Source organism: Lycium barbarum, chromosome 3, assembly GCF_019175385.1.
Source record: "Lycium barbarum isolate Lr01 chromosome 3, ASM1917538v2, whole genome shotgun sequence".
Classification (NCBI taxonomy): Eukaryota; Viridiplantae; Streptophyta; class Magnoliopsida; order Solanales; family Solanaceae; genus Lycium; species Lycium barbarum.
The window spans coordinates 113,314,185-113,328,383 of record NC_083339.1 but is presented as its reverse complement, the minus strand read 5'-3'; the positions used below and the strand labels follow the sequence as shown (position 1 = coordinate 113,328,383).

The following is a 14,199-nucleotide window of genomic DNA, read 5'->3' as shown; positions in this document are numbered from 1 at the left end:
ACTAGGATCGTGCCAATAGATGATGTACAAGTGACAAAAAAATTGACTTATGAAGAGGTACCCATTGCCATACTAGATAGGCAAGTACGGAGGCTTAGAAACAAAGAAGTGACCTCAGTTAAGGTTTTATGGAGAAGTAGTAAGTGAGAATAAATGACATGGGAAGCGGAAGAAAGTATGCGATCCAGATAACCATATTTATTTCAGCCCTTGGAAGAGGTCCAAGCTGAAACGTCAAGATCATAACGTATGTATGCTTTCCTTTTATGCTTTCTGGTCGTGTGTGGCCAAATTTTATTGCTATTATGTCGTGGCCTGATGTGGCGTGGTTTTACGCCACAATCGATTCTTTTTGACTCTAAGTTTTACTTGTTTTTAAGCAAGCCTATGTGATTTTACGTGATTTTTAGTGTTTTTCAGGTAAAGGAACAGATTCGGCACAATCACAGTTGAAGTGCAGAACCAGGTCGTAAAGTGATGTTTACGGTCCGTATTCTACAATACGGATCGTATTCCATCGTCGTGTTTAAGGATAACAGAACCAGAAAGTCAAGCTGAGAAGATGGTGGTTTACGAGCTAGGTTTACGGACCGTATTTCAGTTTACGGCCCGCATTCCATCACGTATTTAACCAATTGAGCATCTGGCAGAAAGTCGAAGTATCAGATGTTGAATTACGACCAAGCAGTTTACGGACTGTAAACCACTTTACGGTCCGTATTTTGGAAGGATAAGTTGTACACAGCTGAGAGAACGAGTTGGGCGTAAACCATGTTTACGGTCCGTAAAGTGATTTACGGACCGTATTTCATCATGACAGGACTGAAGTGCAAAATCTGTAACTTATGTATTTTCAAAACCTATAAATAGTCATTGTAGGGTTTTAATAGTCAACATTCAATATATTTTTGTCTCTTGACTTAGAACAAAAACTTCTCTCTAGTTTTTGAAGATTCAAACATCAATTCAAGTATTACCAATTCTTTTTTTTATTCCAAAGTAAGCATTTATGAATTCTTCAATTTCTTATTTCTTGTTCTTTGTCATGAGTAGCTAAATTCCCTTACTAGGGTTGTGAACCCAATGATGGGTGTTTTGTGATTGGGTGTTGTGATTGATATACACATAATGGATTATTAGGGTTTGATTATTCTTCATTCTTCATTCATAATTAATGGTTGCAAACATTGATTAAAGCCATAAACCTTAATTTATTTGGGAAAATAATTAGGGTTGGTAAGAATAATTAACAAGAACTCAAAGCTTTAAACTTTGTTTAATAAATTCACTTAGGAATAAGAGGAGTTTACTTGGCATGATTAATCGTTCTTCATAATCACTTTCTTATATTTGGGAAAATCATAGAAAGATATAATCTTTATTTATTGGAAAATAGTAGAGATTCACATAGAGATTAAGTGCATTCATATAATGATCTATTACAAGTATATCAAGATCAATACCCATGATCATACACCCTATCTAACGGGGACACAACCTTAGTTTCTTTTACCATAAATTTCCACCAAAACAGTAGTTTAGAAATTAGTCATAGACAAAACCCAACTTTTACCAACATTATCGGATTAAGATATTAGACCTAGAACTTAGCATTTACGACTTTAGTAACCTTTTCACACCATATTCCTTGTGGGATTCGACCCCAACCTTGTTGGGTTACTATAATTGACAACGTCCGCGTTATACCATTAATAGGTATAATTTGAGCGTATCAAATTTTGGCGCCGTTGCCGGGGAATACGGTTTTGAAATTACTAAATAGTGTTTGCTTTGATTAAAGTCTTTTGCTTATTCCATCACACCTTGTTTTCTACTCTGTGTAAACTAGGTGAACATGAATCAAAATCAGCAGAATCAGCGTGCTCGTAATCAGGTGAATCGGTTGAACAATCAGGCGAATGAATCTGATGATGAGAATATTTTTGCTGAACTCGTCCAAGAGGAGGACTATGCATCTGCTATTGTTCAACCTCGAGTTGGAGCTGCTACAGTGAAAATTGACTCATCTTTATACCAGCTGTTGAAACTTGAGGGATACTTTCGGAACTCTACCGAGAATGACCCTCAACGTCATTTGCAGAATTTTGTGGATGTGTGTGCTAATCATATCCAGAACAATGTTCCACAAAATGCTATTCGGTTGAGGTTATTCAAATATTCCTTAGCTGGGGAGGCAAGAACATGGTTCGAGAAGCTGCCCCGAAATTCGATTACTTCATGGGCAGAAATGGTAGCTGTTTTTCTTACAAAGTGGTACCCCCCTAGCAAGAAGGCTGAGATTCGCGACAAGATTTATGAATTCAAGCAGCGACCGGGGGAACAACTATATGAAGCCTGGGAGAGGTTCAAAGAGTATTTGCAGAAGAGCTCTAATCATGGTTTTCCGGAAAATATATTGATGGAGAAGTTCTACATAGGGTTAGATCCAGTGACACAGTCAGTAGCTAACAATGCAGCTGATGGGTGTTTTATGAACAAGACCTTTCGACGAGTGACCACCATACTTAACAAGCTGACAACTCATAATCAGGCTTGGCACTCAAACAATGCTGAAGTGGTACCATATGGTAGTGCTATGCTCCAGAATATAGTGAAGGAAAATCAGGATACCCAGCAAACATTGGCAGAGCTTGCAACAAATATTTCCTTGCTGACGAAGAAGTTCGATGAATCTCAGATCAAAAAAGTAAATGTTTGTGAGGATGATGTAGTTTTGCCAAAAGGGATGTACCATGCTCATGATGGTCCATTCCTTGATGGGCCACCCATGCAGGTTGAAGATGCCAATTATGTTAATAACTCTCAAGGGAGTTATCAAAGACAGAATTACCAAGGTGGCTATCAAAATCAGAATCAATGGAGACCTCAGCAAGGTCAAGGTGCTTACAACAACTCTGGGAACTACAACAATAACTATGGTGGTGCGAACCAAGGGAGCTACAACAACAACAACAACAATTTTGGGAACAAGAGTTCCAATCCTTATATACCACCAAAAGGGCAGTCGACAGAGCAGGGTAGTTCAAAAGTTGAAGCAATGCTTGAGAAGATTCTGGCTAATCAATCGAAGTCTGAAAGGACTTTATCTGGGCTGACAGAGACAGTGCGTTCTCATACAGAAGCTATTCAGAAGCTTGAGTCACAGATGAGGGATATATCCAGAGAGCATCACCCTCCTAAAAAGGGAGGACTTCCGAGTGACACTATTCCAAATCCCAAGAATGGGGGAGGCGGTATAGACCGCGCATTTGCCATCACTACTAGAAGTGGCAAAACAATACAGGGGGTTGCTGAGGAGGTGACTGATCTTGAGCAGATAAATGAAGAGAATGAGGTGCAGTCTGAAACACCCATTATTGCTGATAAGAGGCCTACTGACAAGAAGGTTGCTGATATTCCAGAGATGGTGAGAGAAGCTGATGACACAAGTAAGCAGGCTATAAAAGGGGCTCTCCGCCATTTGACACAGTTTTTCAAAGCTAAACCTCCTTTTCCTCAGAGGTTGGTAAAGAAGAATGAAGATGCGAAGTTTGAAAAGTTTTATGATCAGCTGAAGTAGTTATCTCTGAATTTTCCCTTCTTGGAAGTTGTCAAAGAGATGCCCGGTTTTGCGAAATATCTGAAGGAGTTGTTGACTAAGAAGAAGATGGTTCAACATGAAACCGTGAGTTTGACTCACACTGTGAGTTCTATTATCTCAACCACAACTGTTCAGAAAAAGGGAGATTCTGGGGTATTCACCATTCCTTGTTCTATTGGGTACCATGACTTTGCTCGCGCTTTGTGTGATAATGGGGCGAGTATTAATTTGATGCCCCTTGCTATATATAAGCAATCAGGTTTGGGAATGTCACGGCCGACTACGATGAGGTTGCAGATGGCTGATAGGTCTATCAAAAGACCTGTTGGGGTGGTTGATGATGTGATTGTGCGGGTTGGTGAGTTTTTGTTGCCCGCTGACTTTGTGATTCTTGACTGTGCTGTTGATCGGGACATTCCTATCATTCTGGGGAGGCCTTTCCTTGCTACAGGGAGGGCTTTGATGGATTCTGAAAAAAATGAAATCAAGTTTCGAGTCAACAATGAAGAACTGACTTTTCAGGCAAGCAAAGGGCTGAAGTTACCAAGTGCTTATGAGAGCATTTCGGTAATTGATTCATTTGATGTAGTTGATGATGCAGTGGAGTTCAAAATGGAAGAAGAGAGCTTGGGTGAGGCTTTGGCTGGCATTCTGATGAATTTCGATGCTGAAGACATGGAAGGCTATGAGGAGACAGTTAACTCACTTGTTGGGTTGGGCTCATACACATACCACCCAAAGAAGCTGAGTCTTGATCTGGAAAATAGAACAACTCCTCCAGCAAAGCCTTCGATCATTGAGCCACCTAAGTTGGAGCTTCAGCAGCTCCCGTCACACCTGAAATATGAGTTCCTTGGTCCCGACAGCACATTACCGGTGATTGTTTCAGCTTCATTGACTGAGGAGCAGATTGTACAGCTTTTGGAGGTATTGAGAGAGTATAGGCGTGCTATTGGTTGGACCATAGCAGATATTCGAGGTATCCCATCTGGGATCTGTGAGCACAAAATTCAGTTAGAGGAGGGCAGCAAACTAAGTGTAGAGCATCAGAGGCGACTAAATGAGAATATGCAAGAGGTCGTCAAGAAAGAAATCATCAAATGGCTAGATGCAGGTGTGGTTTTCCCGATCGCTGATAGTAAATGGGTCAACCCGGTCCAATGTGTTCCTAAGAAGGGCGGCATTACTGTTGTACCGAATGCAAAGAATGAGTTGATCCCGACCAGAACTGTCACCGGTTGGAGAGTTTGCATGGATTATCGCAAGCTCAACACAGCCACGAGCAAGGACCACTTCCCTATGCCCTTCATTGATCAGATGTTGGATAGACTAGCAGGGCGTTCTTATTATTGTTTCCTTGATGGTTATTCGAGTTACAATCAGATCAACATTGCTCTGGAAGATCAGGAGAAGACCACGTTCACTTGTCCTTATGGGACATTTGCATTCAGCCGGATGCCTTTTGGTTTGTGTAATGCACCAGCGACCTTTCAGAGGTGCATGATGTCAATCTTCTCCGACATGGTGGAGGATTTCTTGGAGGTGTTCATGGATGATTTTTCCGTGGTGGGTGACTCATTTGATGATTGTCTTGGCCATCTGGGTCAAGTGCTAAAAAGCTGTGAAGAGACTAATCTGGTGTTGAACTGGGAGAAATGCCATTTTATGGTGAAGGAAGGAATCGTCCTCGGTCACAAAATCTCTAAAAAGGGAATCGAGGTCGATCAAGCAAAAATTGATGTGATCTCCAAACTTTCTCCACCTATCTCAGTCAAAGGTGTCAGAAGTTTCTTGGGGCATGCTGGGTTCTACAGGCGCTTCATCAAAGATTTCTCTAAAGTTGCCAATCCTTTGTGAAAGCTTCTTGAAAAAAAAGGCTAAATTTGTGTTTGATGAGAAGTGCCAGAAGGCGTTTGAGGAGTTAAAAGTGTGTCTCACTACTGCTCCTATTATTGTTGCTCCTGACTGGTCCCTACCATTCGAACTGATGTGTGATGCTAGTGGTTTTGCGATTGGTGTTGTGCTTGGGCAGAGGCACAATAAAATTATGCACCCGATCTATTATGCTAGTAGAACACTGAATGCTGCACAGATGAATTACACAGCGACGGAGCAAGAGCTGCTTGCCATTGTGTTTGCCTTCGAAAAATTTCGGGCCTACTTGTTGGGGTCCAAAGTTGTGGTTTATACTGATCATGTAGCCTTGAGATACCTCATGGCAAAGAAGGAAGCAAAGCCGTGACTGATCAGATGGGTGCTACTGTTGCAAGAGTTCGATTTTGAGGTAAAAGACCGAAAGGGCACTGAAAACCCGGTGGCTGACCATCTCTCTCGGCTTGAAGAAGCTGGGAGACCGTCTGATGAGCTTGATATAGATGATGCTTTTCTAGACGAGAGGGTGTTGGCGGTGTCAAATGAGGTAGCACCATGGTATGCTGATTTTGCCAATTATTTGGTAACAGGTATAGTTCCCGATGATATCAAAACTTACCAAAAGAAGAAATTCTTGCGGGATGCTCGGCAGTACTATTGGGACGAGCCTTATTTGTTCCGTACATGCGCTGATAACATCATTCGGCGTTGTGTTCCGGAAAGTGAAGTGATGGCAATTCTAAAGGCATGCCATGACTCTCCTGTTGGGGGTCATCATAGCGGAAACCGGACTGCTGCCAAGGTACTTGAGTGCGGCTATTACTGGCCGACTATTTTTCATGATGCTAATCCTTTGGTGCGGTCCTGTGACCAATGTCAAAGGCAAGAGAATATCGGCAGAAGGCAAGAGATGCCTATGAATTTTGTTATGAAGGTGGAAGTGTTCGATGTCTGGGGGATCGACTTTATGGGACCTTTTGTGAGTTCTGGTGGAATAAAATACATCTTGGTAGCTGTGGATTATGTGTCAAAATGGGTAGAAGCGGTGGCTTTACCCAATAATGAGGCCAAGAGTGTTATGGGGTTCCTTAAGAAGAACATATTTACTCGTTTTGGTACTCCGAGGGCGATAATCAGCGATGGTGGATCCCACTTTTGCAATAAAGCGTTCGCGGGACTGATGGAGAAATATGGTGTAAAGCATAGGGTAGCAACGCCTTACCACCCTCAGACAAGTGGACAGGTTGAAGTGTCCAATAGGGAGATCAAAAGTATTCTAGCAAAGACAGTGAATGCCAATAGAACTGATTGGGCCCGCAAGCTCGATGATGCTATGTGGTCATACCGGACTGCTTTCAAGACTCCAATTGGGACTTCTCCCTTCAAGCTTGTATTCGGGAAAGCTTTTCACTTGCCGGTTGAACTTGAACACAAAGCTATGTGGGCCCTGAAGAAGCTGAACATGGATTGGGAGGAAGCAACCAAGCTGCGGTTGTTCCAATTAAATGAGATGGATGAATTTCGGTACCAGGCGTATGAGAGTGCAGCCCTCTATAAAGAAAGGATGAAGCAATACCATGACAAGAAGATTCTGAAGCGAGAGTTCTACAAGGGCGACTCTGTATTACTGTTTAACTCTCGGCTGAAGTTGCTACCGGGTAAGCTGAAATCCAGGTGGTCTGGTCCGTTTGAGGTGGTAGGTGCCTCACCCCATGGTGCGGTTGAATTGAAGTCCGGAGATGGTACTCGGACATTTAAGATGAATGGGCAGAGATTGAAGCACTACCACGGAATGGTTTCGAAGGATAGGATTGTTGATCGCTTCAGGTTGAAACACCTCCGAACGAACAATGATCTGGTGTACCAAGAGAAGAAGTGAATGGTCACCACCGTCGTGCCGCGACGTTAAATCAAGCGCTTCTTGGGAGGCAACCCAAGTGTAATATTTATTTTTCTTTGTTATTCTTCGTACATATAGGGTAATGGTTGTTAAGGTGCAGGAATATATGATAGAAAAATTCTGCTGAGAAGCAGGTAAGTTCAGTTGTCAGACACTGTTCTGCAACATTGCAAAAGACGCCTGAAGTATACGGACCGTATTTCACAATACGGCTCGTACCACAGGGCGTATTTAACAATGCTGCAAAACAGTGAGCACTGTAATGTAACATGCTGGTTTACGACCACGTAGGACGGACCGTATTTCACAATACGGTCCGTAAACCTGAACATAAACTAAGATGAGACAATACAGTGTACTGCCCGATATAACATCTCTAAATACGGGCCGTAAATCAATTTACGGACCGTATTTAGAACAAAAAAAAAATAACGCAGCAATTTAAATAAAACCCCCACGATTTAAACCAGGGCAGATGAACCAAACACTCTAATCGACTTCTCTCCATCTTCACGTCTTCTTTTCCATTCTCTTCCATCCCCACGTCTACCCACCATTAAACCATCACCTTCCATCTTCCTAACCACCATAAATACGCAAACTCCACCCAAAATCAAAACCCAGCCCACCAACAATTCCATCTCACCAAGAATTCGAAATCTCCCTCTGCCCTAGGTTTAATTTCGCGTGTGATTGCAGTGGTGCTCTACAAATCTGTGTTTCTAGTGGTCTGATTCATCATTGAAAGGTATGACTCATGCTCCCCATCCTTCTTTGTTATCTGTGAACTTGAACTTGGTGGTAAGTGATTGTTTAGACTAGGTTGGTGAAATTAAGTGCTTAATTCCGTTGGTTAATGATCTATTGAGGGGATAGAGGTGTTCAATTTCTTTTAATTCTCGTGGGTAATTGTTAATAACACCCAAATGGGTTGGAGGGCATTCCATACTTCAAAATTTGGAGTTTTTGGTCTGCCTACCAATGGCTTGACACTCGCGGGAATTATGAATATTGATAGAAAAATAGGCGAAGTCTGAGTAGCCTAAACCCCAACACAATGTGAAACCGAGATATGATATGAAATTGTGAAATCAAAATATGTGTCTGTCTGTGGTGCGAATTACGACTGCACATTACGGACCGTATTGCACTTTACGGTCCGTATTTAAGCATGTTAAGTGGACAGAATGACATCCTAAAGGAATCCCAGTTTACGATCTAACTTTACGGACCGTAAACCAGTTTACGGTCCGTATTTAAGATTTCACCAGGGGACAGAATGTTTTGAAGATGACTGCTCAATTTACGATCGCAGTTTACGGACCGTAAACCAGTGTACGGTCCGTCTTTTGTGTTTACGACCATAGACAGAACATGTATTCTGTGCACAGTCATATACTCTTATCTTTGGTTGATTGTTCATGATAACTGATATGTGGTGTCTTTTGCAGGAATGGGTCAGAAAAGAAAAGCAACGAGAGCGGGGGCCCACAGCACGGGCAAGAAAAAGAGAGCGCGCTCGGATTCAAGGTTGATAGATGAACCTTCCACTTCGGAAGGGGAACAATCAGGATCTGAGTGTGCCGAGGTTATACCGCCACCAAAAGTCCGGGGGGCCCCCACCCAAGACAAAATGGCAACCACATCAACCCTGCCCTCACCCATGACACCATCAAAGTCTGCGTCGGAAGCCTCCCAGTCTGAAGAGGGGGATTCTGACGCGGAGGCATCAAGCAGGAGGGCTGCCACCCAGAATCCACCAGAGAGTGACTCAGCAGGGCCTAGTGAGGGCAGTGATCCAGTTGATGATACGCCACCTAAGGGTCGTAAGCTGGTCGTCAGGACCAAACGGTTGGATGAAGAGAAGCTGCGGTTCTCGGTAAAGGGGTCAAAGCAGTTGTATGACCAATGGACGGCCGGGACAGGAACTGATGGACAGCCGCTGCGGAAAATATTTGAAGAACGGCGGCTGATTTTCGATGGTATTTCAGCTCATCCACAGCTGGATGATACCATCAAAGGGTACAGGTTAGATGCACTCACTCATGAGCCGGGAGAGTATGCTCCGCATATTGTGCGGGAGTTCTATGCTTCATATGGGGCCGTCCGAATGTCGATGAAGAAGCGGAGTCTTGCTTGGCATCAGATTCCCATACTGGAAAATGTGACGGTCCGGAACTCCCTGGTTGATATTTCCTCCAAAGCCATCAACAGGGTCCTGTTTGGTGATGATTTTGTGGCTCCTACTGATTTGAGTCAGTTCCTAGACAGACGCGACAGGAAGGACAAGAAATCCGTCAGGGAGTGGACTGCGGCACTTATCACAGCTGAGCCACACGAGCAGAAATGGACTAATGATGGGAAAGTGAAGATCACTAAAAGTTGTTTGTCCACAGAGGCTAAATTCTGGTGGACGTTGTTGCGGTATAGGATCACGCCAACCCAGGCAGATAATACCCTGTCCACCAGTCAGGCAGTAACTATTGCCTTCTTCATGTCACAGTACCCGATGAATATTGGCGAGTTAATAGCTGAGGAACTGCATGTGCGGGCACACAAGCCCAACCAAAACATGGTCTTTCCGTGTCTGATCACGGAATTATGTCAACGGGCAAAGATAGTTCAGCTTCCAGATTGGGACGGTACCATCACCGCCGAACATGTAGGGGATTGGAGGAAAAACAAGCCGGTAAGCAAAAAGGACCGGGAGGCAGATCAGTCTGGTGATGACGACGACACTCAGTTAGAGTTGAGTCCGAGCCGTGGTTATGGGATTGATCCAGTAGGGTCCGATTTTGGTGCTGCTACTACTGGGCCTGAGGTTACCACGACAGGTGTTTCTGGGACTGTCCATGCTCAGGAGGCCGCTGCCACACTTGGTAGTTCTGAGGCAAGAACTCCACCACCACCTACGGTCACATAGGATCATCCTTCGGGGTCCGCCACTGCTGCTGCGACAGCCGATCCTGCTGATCCAGAGCTGGGATTGCTGCACTTCAGTCCTGGTAACTACAGCCAGATTGCAATTAAAGCGGTGCGGACCGAAAAGCAAGTAGACAAAATCTTGCTACAATTCAGGCCAGCGGTGAAGAAAATAGTGCAGCAGCTGGTTATTGAGGCGACCACAGAGATCCGTGCTGAGTTTGAGAAAAAGCACGAGGTGTATCAGGCTAGGCTTGACAGCTTTGAGGCGAGATTGTTGACTCGAGAGCAGACCGCACCCGATGGGGAGTCTAGTTCCTTGAGGAGTGAGATGGAGAAGCTGAAAAAGGAGCTTGAAACACTCAAGGGGAACGGGATGATAGCCACACCAGCACCAGCACCACATCCCATTTTGCCTACCACATTCAAGGTGCTGGACTTGCTGGATTCTGAGGAGGAGACAGAGGAGGCCGAACCCTCTGTTCGCAATACTGGAAAAAGGGTTCTTGCCTCATCTGAGGACCCGGAGGAGTTGGCTAGGAGATTAAAGAGGAGTGAAAAGGAGGACCTGCAGCAGGCGATCTTTCAGTCACTAGTTGAGCCTCAGCGCCAACTATGAGAGTCCTCCAGTCAACCGCCAGATGCGGCAGGCTAGTCATGAGGTGCTGCCAGCAACAAGGTACCATTTCCTTTCCCTCATTCTTATAACTGAAGCACTGAGACAGTGCTTGATTCTTGAGTTGGGGGTGGGACTAATTGATAGTAGAATAGTGTAAATAGGTGTTTAGGAACCCCCTCGACTTTTCTTTGCCAGAGTTCTTTTCCTGAGGGGGGTTTCATTTTGTTGAAACTGGCATGTTTAGGATGTTGCTTAGGTTGAATAGAATAATTTTGACTTATTTGGTGTTACTTTGTAACTAATGGCATGTGTTGTAGTTTGTTGAAAATTTGGACCCCTCAGAATTTTTGAAAAATGCATACTTAGAACAGTTATAGTCTGACATGATCGATTCTTGATATGACATTGTGATTATTGGGGTGTTGTGTGTGAGGAATGATTACTTAGGAGGTCACAAGTGTAAAAATGTTTGTCCTTATGCCGATGTGAGTGTGAGTCGTTAGTTTAATTCTGTTTACGCATGTATAATCTAGAACTTGCCTGGTTGGTCTTGTTTGAAATACGAAAGTTAGTTTGGTTGTGAAAGGATCGTAGGCTTTCTTTGTGTTAAGTCACTGTGCCTAAATAAGCCTCTCCAAAAGCTGAAAATATCACTAGTTGTCCCTTTTTGAGCCTTTTTGACCTTTTTCTTGGTTAGCCGAATGAAACCTCACCCGTTGTGAAATTTATCCATCTTCGCACCCGTTCCCTCCTTGATGCTACTAGATAGACGAGGCCAAGCGCCTAAGTTGGGGGTAAATCAAATGTGAAGTGGATGTTGAGAACAAAGGTTGGGGGTGGTGGAATTTGCTAATAGAGAGTCGATGTGGTAGTTGACACTAAATAAATCCAAAAAAAAAAATCATCATCAGAAAAATTTAAACACAAAAAGAATTGCTAGTTGGATAGGAATAAAACCACCTCGAGGTCGAAAAACGTGAAAGAAAATAAAGGGGTTGGAAAGAAAAGAGGCGAATCAAGGTAAAGAGATGTTGTAGTGTCAAGGAGGGTGAGTCACTAATACCCAAAAAGTATCCTACCCGTCCCGAAGCCTACATTACAAGCTGAAACAAGTCCTAATGTGATCACAACTGAACGAGCCTAGGATGAAAACATAGAAAATAAGGGCAAGCCTATGGTATTTGCATGTGTCGATATGAATTTCTTTGTGAGTGTGAGTGTTTTATCTTCTCTTTCATCTTCGTCCCATTCTTGTTGTATATATGTGTGTTGGGACATTCTTTGGTCTATGTGAGAGCATAAGGATGAGAATTGAACAAAATAAAGTGACTGCCGAAAGTAGCGTTTGTGTGCACAAAAGCATGTGCGATAATGTGATGTCATGTATAGAAGCTTCATGATTAGTCATAACGTTCTTCAAGTGTGCATATTGCTTTACAAATTACAGTTGGGGTGGTCAGTTGAAAGGGAACATGCATGCCAAAAGTTCCAAGTCAAAATCGATGTAGACATTGTTATTTTATAATATCTAAGTGTTAGATTGAGTCGTTGTGTGGTATGGCCTGCTTAAGGACAAGCAAATACTTTAAGTTGGGGGTGTCTGTGAGGCATTGTCATTATGGGTTGCTGTGACAGGATGGTAGTGCCATGTTATAGGGGAAACTCTGGCGAAATGTTTATAGAATCCCCGAGGACTTTAACATTCGAGGACGAAGGTTCTTAAGGGGGGGAGAATGTTACACCTCGAAAAATCTTCCGTTGATGCACAAGTGAATAGACTAATGAAGAGTACGAGTATACGATATTTCCATAAGTAATAAATGACGCTCGACGACCCTATGTAAGATTTGAAAGGCAATTGCAATAAGAGATAGGGTATGCTCCACAATGGCTATGTATAGGCTCTAAAAATGTGAAAGTTGCAGATTTGCACTTTGGCCAGTTGATCGTAAAATAAAATACGGACCGTAAAGTGGTTTACGTCCCGTAAACTGCCATGCCGCATTTCAACTTCCAAAACTTCAACTTTCTGTCAAATGCTTGAATGGTTAAATACGACTTGAAATACGGCCCGTAAACTGGAATATGGACCGTAAACTGTGATAGTAAATCACCATGTTTCAGCATACTTTTCTGGTTCTGTTATGATTAAATACGTCCACGAAATACGTCCCGTAAACTAGAATACGGACCGTAAACTGAGTTTACGACCACTGTTGCACTTTCGACTACTGTTCATTGCAATCAGATTTTAAGTCATTAAAGAGGGGACTCAAGCTCACTAATTCATTTCATTTCCACACCCCTTCTCTCTAAAAACATCTCTCTACATTTATTCCACAAGAATTCAAGGATTATTAGTGATCAAAAACCTAAACCAAGCAAATCAAGTGTAAGAAAACCCACTAAAGATCATTCAAGTCAGAAATCCTAAGGGAGATGAACTAGGGTTTTTGCTCAAGTGGAGTATTATCAACTAAGGCACATTCCTACAACTTCTAAGGTAATATTTATGGTATTTACATGTTGTTTAAGATATTGGAGAGTTGAAATACTTGGATTGTAGAAGAGTATAGAAAAATGGGTTATGAATGTTAAATAGTGCCATTTTGAGTTATAGCTTGGATTGAGTCATGAATCTTGTTGTGTTGTGATGTGAATATTCTATAAATGATGTTAAGATCATGAAATAGACATTGTATGTGAGTGGACGTAGTTGTGTGTTATGACCATGGATATGGGTGATTGAAGGTAAATCGATAAATGTGGGTAATGTGGAGGATTAACGACTATTGTTATGGTATTGTGAATGTATTATCGACGTTTGGGAGTTGATATACGCTATGGAGGATTGTCGTATAAATAAAGGAGACGCTGTCCGATTTTCTCTAGTTTTAGTCATGTATGCTAGCCATCGATTTCTAATGATAGTGTGACTTTAATGAAGGTATAAACGCAAGCGTCGAAAGAGAACGTGCGAGTGGTAAATAGTCGAATGAAAAGGCATGTAAGGCTAACCCTTCTTTCATAAGGCATGGTTCTTTGGCCAAACATCTAAATCCTCTATAAGCTCATGATGTCTTTCAATGATTAATCTTCCGAGCTAGTAAGCTCACGATTCTTGATACGCTACGATGGTACTAAGTTCCTCGTATGACGAGTAAGCCTATAGAGATAGAGGTAATAAATGATGATGATAGTGATAATGATAATGATAACGACGATAGTAGCAATGACGATAATTATGATGATGATGATAGTACGATAATGGTAAAGATGCTTATG

The 14,199-nt window shown here is 42.7% G+C and overlaps 1 non-coding gene across 1 annotated transcript; it reads right to left on the bottom strand.

Annotated features, from left to right (window-relative positions):
* Window positions 1-2,297: 2,297 nt before the first annotated feature.
* LOC132634488 (small nucleolar RNA R71) lies at window positions 2,298-2,403 on the bottom strand. Its single transcript, XR_009580207.1, has one exon. It is a non-coding gene; the product is annotated as a small nucleolar RNA R71 (small nucleolar RNA).
* Window positions 2,404-14,199: the final 11,796 nt, after the last annotated feature.